General features: G+C 44.1%; 1 long non-coding RNA gene across 1 annotated transcript; it reads right to left on the minus strand.

Moving 5' to 3' along the window:
- Window positions 1–729: 729 nt before the first annotated feature.
- Window positions 730–5,311, minus strand: LOC144049960 (uncharacterized). Its single transcript, XR_013293746.1, has 3 exons — window positions 4,585–5,311; window positions 4,140–4,232; window positions 730–1,494 (listed from the first exon to the last, which is right to left on the minus strand). It is a non-coding gene; the product is annotated as an uncharacterized LOC144049960 (long non-coding RNA).
- Window positions 5,312–8,690: the final 3,379 nt, after the last annotated feature.

Raw genomic sequence — 8,690 nt, forward strand, 5'->3', positions numbered from 1 at the left:
GGTTTTAAATTAGAAAGTGGTGCACCACAGAAAAGACTAAGTGTGTGTATTTGTGTGTGTGTATTTGTGTGTGTGTATTTGTGTGTGTGTATTTGTGTGTGTGTATTTGTGTGTGTGTATTTGTGTGTGTGTATTTGTGTGTGAGTTTTTGTGTGTGTGTGTGTGTGTGTGTGTGTGTGTGTGTGTGTGTGTGTGTTTATGAGATAAGGAAAAAAGGGAGTAACTGCTGCCCGCTCGGCAATAGATACAATGGGCCAGTCATTGAGAAAAGAAATAGAACAACACCAGGATGTTAAATTTATTGCAAGCTTTGACGCTAATGCGTGCAAGTATCTGGAATCCTGGGTGACCAAGTATGATTTTAACCCGTCTTTGAGAGATGTCAGGAACAAAGAGGAAGTTAAGAAAAGTTTAGTGGAGAAAAGAGCAAAGAAGATTAAAAAGGGAAAGAATGTAGAAAAATTGGAAGCACAACTACGTGCTGTTGAAGTGTGGATAAAACAGTGTAAAATGAGGGCAGAAAGCATTTTGGAAAGTGAGAAAAGAAAAAAGGAAAAGACAGAAAGAAAAATGTATCAGATGAAGATAAGACCAACGGAAGAAACCGGCGCCAGACGAAGAGACAACGGAAATGCACCGGCTGAAGTGCGACAGCAAAATGATCCAGAAGAGGAAGTAAATGTCAACCAACAGCGGGAACCGCCTACCCCGTCTACCTCCTCCCCAAATTCCACCTCCACGAGTTTTGGGGACGGAGCCTCCCCTCCTATTGGAAGCCGTACAAGATCAAACAAACCAACAGCAGACGTCCTGGCTGCAACAACAAAATTATACCCAGACATTCAGCAGGTGGCAGCATATCCCATGGTAGCTGTAGCCAACCCAGCTTATGGAATGCCAAATCCTGGTCAACCTGCTCATCCACAGACCTTGCTGCTCTATCGCCCATGGACCGAAGAAGAAAAAGTAGCCGCATGCGCATCAGTTCCTCCCATTGAAGACAACGTTGAAAAATGGGCAGCTGCAATTAGAGAACTACATGGATCCTATCACCTCAATGGCAATGAATTACTAAGCGTCCTACGTCTGACCGCAGGACATCGAGTTGGAAGATTCCAAGGAGCCTTTGCTCCAGCCAACCAACGAGGCCAAGTCTACCAACCAGGCCAAGAACTAGACAACGCCCTAAATACTCTTTTAGAAAGAGCCATCGCAGTGTTCAAGAAACCACCTGATTTAACTAAAGTCCGCCAATGCCGCCAAGAACCTGAAGAAAGCGCACAAAAATATGTGGACCGCCTCCAAGACGTACTGAAACTACATGGTGGCATCGAAGAAAGCACTGAGGCACAAAGCACATACCAAACATTACTGCGGGCAACATTCCTGGATGGACTAGTGGACGGTACAGTCAATTTTATCAAGAAACATTACCACACCTGGAGAACTGCCCCGGTGAATGATCTCGTAGCTTGGGCCTCACACGCTGAAGACCTAAAAAGACAAAAAGCGCAATCATCAGTCTTCAATGCCATGCACACATTTTTTCAACATGCCTCTCCTCCACCTTCTGGACCAATTTACTACCAAAACCAACCCAATCGGGGTAGAGGACGTGGACGCGGAAGAGGAAGAGGCCGACCAGCCACCAGACAGGATGTGTGCTACAATTGTGGCAAGTACGGCCACTTCGCCCGAGATTGCCGCTCCAAACAAAAAATTGAGACCCCAAGATCTGACCACTGGGATCCAACCGAATGACGCGAGCAGGAAAGGTCAAGTGATGAAAACCCTGATGACACCAGAACGATCGTCGAGGTGCTTGACCTGACAGTCCTGTTTAGCCAGATGTCCTCTATTGACCCAGCAGTAAGAAAACTAGGCTTAGGGCCATTTACGACAACATTGAAATTCATTGTGGATTCAGGAGCACAATCCTCCGTGATCACTGATCTACCAACAGGTGTCAAATTGTCAAAAAGCACAATAATGGTCATAGGAGTGGGAGGTAGACCAGCCATCCATTACTTTACCGAACCACTGACCATTATTGATGAAGACGGAACAGAATACCCAGATCAAACTTTCGTTTACGTGCCTCGTTGTCCTGAAAACCTCGGACGAGATTTGATAAAAGCCATGAGCCTTGTATTAATGGTCGAAGGCTCCAGCATGGTCGTGACAAAAAGAGGACAAGAAACACCAATGCAGATGTTAGTACTAGAAGGAAAAGACAAACCACGCCCATTCTACAGTCTGGATCCAATCCAAAAAGGTCCAACATCAGTAACAAACAATCTGCAACAGATGCCAGAACAAATCCTACCAAATTCAAATTGGGTGCCCCAAACCACGTACCCACTTCACTCCACCATCCGCTTCGCCCCGAACAAAGAGGACAGAGACTTCTTTGATCAATGGTCCCGATTGACAACCATGCGGGCCCAAATAAAGGACCTAATTTGGGACGAACAGGCAGGATGGATGGCAGCCACAGTAATCTTTCCAGATTACATATATGCATTAACCACATATGAAGGCTTTGGCATTCCCTTCCACATTTCACTGGCAAAACCAACAGGCTGGAGATGGAAAGACATAGGATCAAAAATAAGAGATGTAACATGGTCCGAACAACGACTTCCGTGGACCCCATGTCAAGATGGAAGATTTAAACGCATCATGTCATCAGGAAACGTGGTCTGGAGGAAAAAACTAAACTGGGTGACAACATTTGTCCCCAGCACCCACCTAAGTACATGACATCCGGAGGAAACCACGATCCTGGCACTAAAAGACGCCATGGATCAAATACCACCTCAGCTGTGGTCAGCGTCAAAAACCGATGTGGGCCTAATGACCACAGCCACAGAAGTAACAATTGAACCAAGAACAAACTATCGCCCACGAATCAATCAATACCCACTCAAATCTGATGCCAAAGAAGGAATCACACCAGTAATCATGAACATGGTAAAAGCTGGAGTGCTCATAGAAGCCCCCAAGGTAACTTGTAACACTCCAATCTTTCCAGTAAAGAAAGCAGACACCACGACCTGGCGAATGGTCCACGACTTAAGAGCCGTAAATCAGGCAGTAAAACAGAGAGCCCCCTGCGTCCCCGACCCCCACACTCTACTCAATGCGCTGAAGCCAGAACAGAAATGGTTCACAGTAATTGATCTAAGCAACGCCTTCTTTTCCATCCCATTGCACGAGTCTGCCCGTCATTGGTTTGGTTTCACCTTTAATCAAAAGAAATACACCTATACGAGACTACCCCAAGGCTATGCAGAGAGCCCCACCATTTTCTCTCAAGAAATCAACAACTGTCTGAGCCTCCATGAACACAGTGAAACCACTCAAATCTTGATTTACGTAGATGACATTCTCATCGCCAGTCCAACCAAAGAAGAAAATCAAGAAGAAGCAGTGAAACTGTGTCAACACCTGGCAAAGACAGGAAACAAAGCCTCACTGACCAAACTACAGTGGACTCAGACCGAAGTAGTTTTCTTAGGTCACATCATATCGGCAGAAGGAAGAAAACTAACCTCTGATCGGAAACAAGCTATCCTTGATGCCCCCAAACCAAAGACCAAAAGACAGATGATGGCCTTCCTAGGCCTAGTGAACTTTTGCCGTCTATGGGTTCTGGACTTCGCCGAAATAACGCAACCACTGGTGGATTTAATTTACCAAGAAGACATCGCCCTGGCCGATCCCATCACATGGACGAAAATAGCTAATGAAAAGTTCAATCAGATAAAACAGACCATCACAAGCACAGGCCCCTTGGGCCTACCCGACTACAAGAAACTGTTTACCCAAACAGTGGACTGCAAAGACGGATTCATGACATCCGTCCTACTCCAACAACATGGTACACAAATGCGACCAGTGGCCTACTACTCAAAGAAACTTGATGCTGTCGCCAGAGCCCTGCCCCAGTGTGTCCAAGCAGTGTGTGCCGCAGCAATGGCTGTCCAAGCATCCGCCGAATTGGTGTTGTTCCATCCCACCACTCTACTAGTAACACACTCAGTAGATGTTCTTTTGACTCAAACAAAGATGTCATTTCTCTCACCAGCAAGACATCTTGGCCTAACAGCTGTACTGTTGTCCCAACCCCATCTTACCATCAAGAGATGCAGCACTCTCAATCCTGCAAGTCTCCTCCCAGTGGAGACAGATGGGACACCACACAGTTGCACAGAAGCCACCGAGGAAATCTGCAAACCAAGAAGAGATTTGTTAGACACACCCTTACAAGAAGGAGAAGCAGTGTTTGTAGATGTTTCCTCAAGCAAAGATGAACTAGGCAACACCAACACAGGCTATGCAGTGGTCACACAACAAAAGACACTGAAGAGTGGACGATTAATAGGAAATCTGTCAGCACAAGCAGCAGAACTCATCGCGCTAACAGAAGCATGTAAATTATTCAAAGACAAAGCAGTAACAATTTGGACCGACAGCCAATATGCCCACTCGACATTGCACATCTTTGCCGCCATGTGGGCTCGACGAGGAATGAAAACATCAACAGGAAAACCTGTTCAACACGCCAAATTACTCGCTGACCTTTTGGCCGCTGTACTGCTACCCTCCAAAATAGCGGTATGCAAATGCAAAGCTCACACCTCAGCAAAAGACGCAGTTTCTGTAGGAAATGCAAAAGCAGATTTGGCAGCCAAGCAAGCAGGCCAAGACAAAACAAAGATCGTCATGCTCGCCAACCACAAAGAAACACAACAACACAACAACATTCCAAAACAAGTACTAATTGACATGCAAAACAACGCTCCAGACAAAGAAAAAACACTATGGAAAATGATGAACATTGAACTCACCCCAGAAGGCCTCTACCACAAAGAAGACCGACCAGTCATCCCCCGCAGTCTGTTCCACGCAGTAGCCACATTGAGTCATGGCAAGTCCCATGTCTCAACAGGAGGGATGGTATCTATGGTAGAACAGACAATGACAATACCACAGGGCTTACAAACCTATTTTAAAACTTTTTGTAGGTCATGTATGGTGTGTTGTCGTCACAATGCTCAGGGAAACTTAAGACCACAGAGAGGGAAATGCCCAGTGGGCTCCTACCCATTTGAAGTTTTACACATGGACTTTATTGAACTACACAAAAGTGGTCAGCACAAGTACTGTTTAGTGTTAGTAGACTCACTAACTAAATGGGTTGAACTTGTTCCTTCAAAACATCCAAACGCCCTCACAGTAGCTAAAGCTATTTGTAAACACATAATACCAGAACATGGCATTCCACGAGTCTTGTGGAGTGATAACGGTAGCCATTTTGTAAGTACCATCGTTGACAATATGGCCGTTCACTTAGGGATCACCCTAAAAAATCATTGTGCATATCACCCACAGAGCGCAGGCTTAGTTGAACGGACCAACGGTACTATTAAACTAAGACTCAAAAAGACCATGGAAGAAACCAAAAAACCATGGCCTGAGTGTTTATCTCTAGTAAAAACTTACATGAGAATAACGCCAAACCCACAAGGGATCACGCCCTTTGAGGCAGTAACAGGCAGACCCTTTGTGCTCCCCTTATGGGAAAATCAGCCATGGTCAGACAAAACAGGAGAGGCAGATCCACTGACTAAATGGTTATGTGACTTGTTTAAAGAACGGACTGTGTCAAGAGCAAATGATCTGCCCTCTACCTCTCTTCCTCCTGCACAGGAAACGGTGACCCCGGGTGACCTGGTGTTGGTGAAGGTGATAAAAAGGAAAACATGGTCGAGCCCATGCTGGGACGGCCCATTCGTTGTTCTCCTGACCACACCCACCGCTCTCAAAATCGCTGAGAGAGAGACGTGGATCCACCAGAGTCACTGCAAAAAGGTCACCGAACTCAGATAAGGGATTACCCCCGGATTCTTGTCAAAAAGAAGAAGAAACAAAGGAGAAGATGACCCTTTTTCAGACATTGTTAGGACTTTGATCATTATAATGTTTATCTTATTATGTGTTATTTGTTCCTGCTGTATTGTCCCAATGTCTAAGAGATTAGTCGCCCGTATGTTCGTGGCCCAGATGTATCAATATAACTTACTACGCGTAGAGGATTATGTTGACACTGTGGAGACCGACACAAAAGTGTGACCCTCATCTTATTGTGTTTTCCTAACTTCAAATTCAGTTCCATTCTCAGACCAAGAGGTTCTCGTCACCGTGCGGTGGGGGAGTTATGGAATTTTTCCCTTTAAGTTAAGGGTTTTCGCCATTTCCTGAGAATGGTTCAAATGTTGTGAATCTATTAATGAAGTAATACTGAGGAAACTTAATTGTTTTAGTATTTACTGATGTCCTTTTAAATCCACAACAGGAGGGAATGTGAAGTTGCTTAAAACAGTAGTCTTAACATTATGTGTATTTTAAAGAATATCCTGTATATATTTTTATGTTTTATATTATCAACTGTCGTTTAGAGGCGCTGCTCAACTTTCTCTAATGTTTTGTATTTTTCTATGACGTATGAAAACAGAAACTTAACCATGTTTTGTATGAAACGAAACTTAACTGTAATAAAAGCGACGAGGTGGCCGGGGGAGGGGAGAGAGTCGGAAGGAGCCGAACGTGAGTTAAGGTCTTGCGTCTCCTCTCCTCTCCCAGCCGCGGTTGCAATAAAACAAAGCAACAGCTTCTGCCTCCTTTTTCCTTGGTGCACGGTCAGTAACTAAGGGGATCTGTAATATCAGACCCAACAACGGCTCACTATATAACCAATATGTGGGTGCTTGAATCCCGTGTTTTGTAAACTCGCATGATGAGTGAAAGCCACACAGTCAATGCAATGCAATAATTGGCTTCTTCCATCGCAGCACCATAGCAAATCATAAACTGCAGGAAAAACTAAAAATTCAACAGTTACCGCCGGCGCACAAACTCAAAAAAGATGTTGCTACACGATGAAACAGTGTGCTGGGCATGATAGAGCGATTCTTAGAGCAGCAGCCTGCTATTTGTGCTGCGCTCATGTCTCCACAGGTAAGAAGAAGTGGAAGCGACTGCTCACTAAGTGAGATAGACATCTCCACTGCTGAGGAAATAGCATCAGCACTGAAACCAATGAAAGATGCAACCCTCATCATATCCGAAGATTTTACACCTACACTGTTATTGCTCCACTGCATGCTCAGTTGCTGCAAGACACCAAGGCAACTGACATTGCTGCTGGCACTCCAATTGTTCAGGAAACCAACATGACAATCCATAGAGATCTTGACATTGACGTCACGCATCCCAAAATGGCCGTTTAGCGCAATCATTTTGGCAGCAAAGAAAACACGTCTGCCACTTTGAGTAAACGGCAAACGCCACACTTTAACAATCATTGACAGCTGTTGTAGACCACCTGCCACAACGAGAAGAGGCAAAAAAAAAGGATCGAGCATACTCCAGGCTACCAAGAGAGGAACCAATGCATAGCCGGATTCCCAGATACGAATATAACATGGATAGATTTCCTTAATATCCGGACATTACTTAATCATCTCTTGGTCCTTAGTTTTCTACAGCACACTTGTATTTAGTTTTGTATGTTTGTCAAAGTTATGTGGGAAACTTGTTTTGGAGCGCTGTGCAACCGCAGCGCTCTTGACAAGGCAGAGGTTGGTTTGTGTTGCGTCAGTCTCTCACATTGGCTGCCAAGTTCATTTTTACTAAGCTGGTAAATGCACTTACATGCACAACTGAACACACTATGAATCAATATGTATAAGAGTTTATAAAAAAAACAAAAAACTTGTTCTGTAAATAGTTGCATTGATTTGAATCTTTGTTAGGCGATTTTGTCAAAAGTTTTAAAATAAACCAAAAATATAGAAACTTTTGATCAATTTCAAACATTTTTTTTTTCAATTTTATACTAAAAAATACAGTAATGTATTGATGTAAGCCCCACCCATTTTGTTAAGCCACGCCTACTTCTGATGTATGCCACGCCCACTCGGAATACAAATACAGATAGTGCTGTACTCGCTCATCTCTAACATTTATACATGTTGAAAATGGTAAGTAATATAGATCAAAGTTAAATCTTGCATGGCTCTATGTATACATTTTTATTTTATTTTACCATAAAATAAGGGACTGGTGGTGTGATTATATTATACATAATAAATGATATAATTGTCGTCCCCCATCCTCCACTCTTTATTATCATGTGAAGTCAGAGGATGATGAGGAAGAGTCCAAGACACCTCAGACAGACCCAGAAGAACCTGCCCCAAAAAGAAGGCCCTCTACACTTGTTAATCTATTGGGCAAGACATCTACAGTGTCGTCCATAAATCTGCCAGCACCAGATCTGAAGAGGAGGTGAAGAAATATTTGGAAGAAACTCCACTGTCCATGTCAGATAACCCTCTCTTCTGGTGGAGAACCCATGAGGCAGAGTTCCCCAACTTGGCTGGACTGACTAAACGCTTCTTGTGCATCCCTGGCACTCATGTTGCAGCTGAAAGAGTATTCTCCACTGCTGGCAATATGCTGATAGCTCAGCAAACTGGCAAAGTAGTCTTACACCAACACATGCGAACCGGCTTCTTTTCCTACAAAAGAATCAGGATGTTGCAGCTGCCAATGCACCGTAATTTTGGACACATATTATTCATGTCCAGTTCTCTTAGTTTTCATGGTTTGTTGATCATACA

The sequence above is a fragment of the Vanacampus margaritifer genome, chromosome 1 (assembly GCF_051991255.1).
Source record: "Vanacampus margaritifer isolate UIUO_Vmar chromosome 1, RoL_Vmar_1.0, whole genome shotgun sequence".
NCBI lineage: Eukaryota > Metazoa > Chordata > Actinopteri > Syngnathiformes > Syngnathidae > Vanacampus > Vanacampus margaritifer.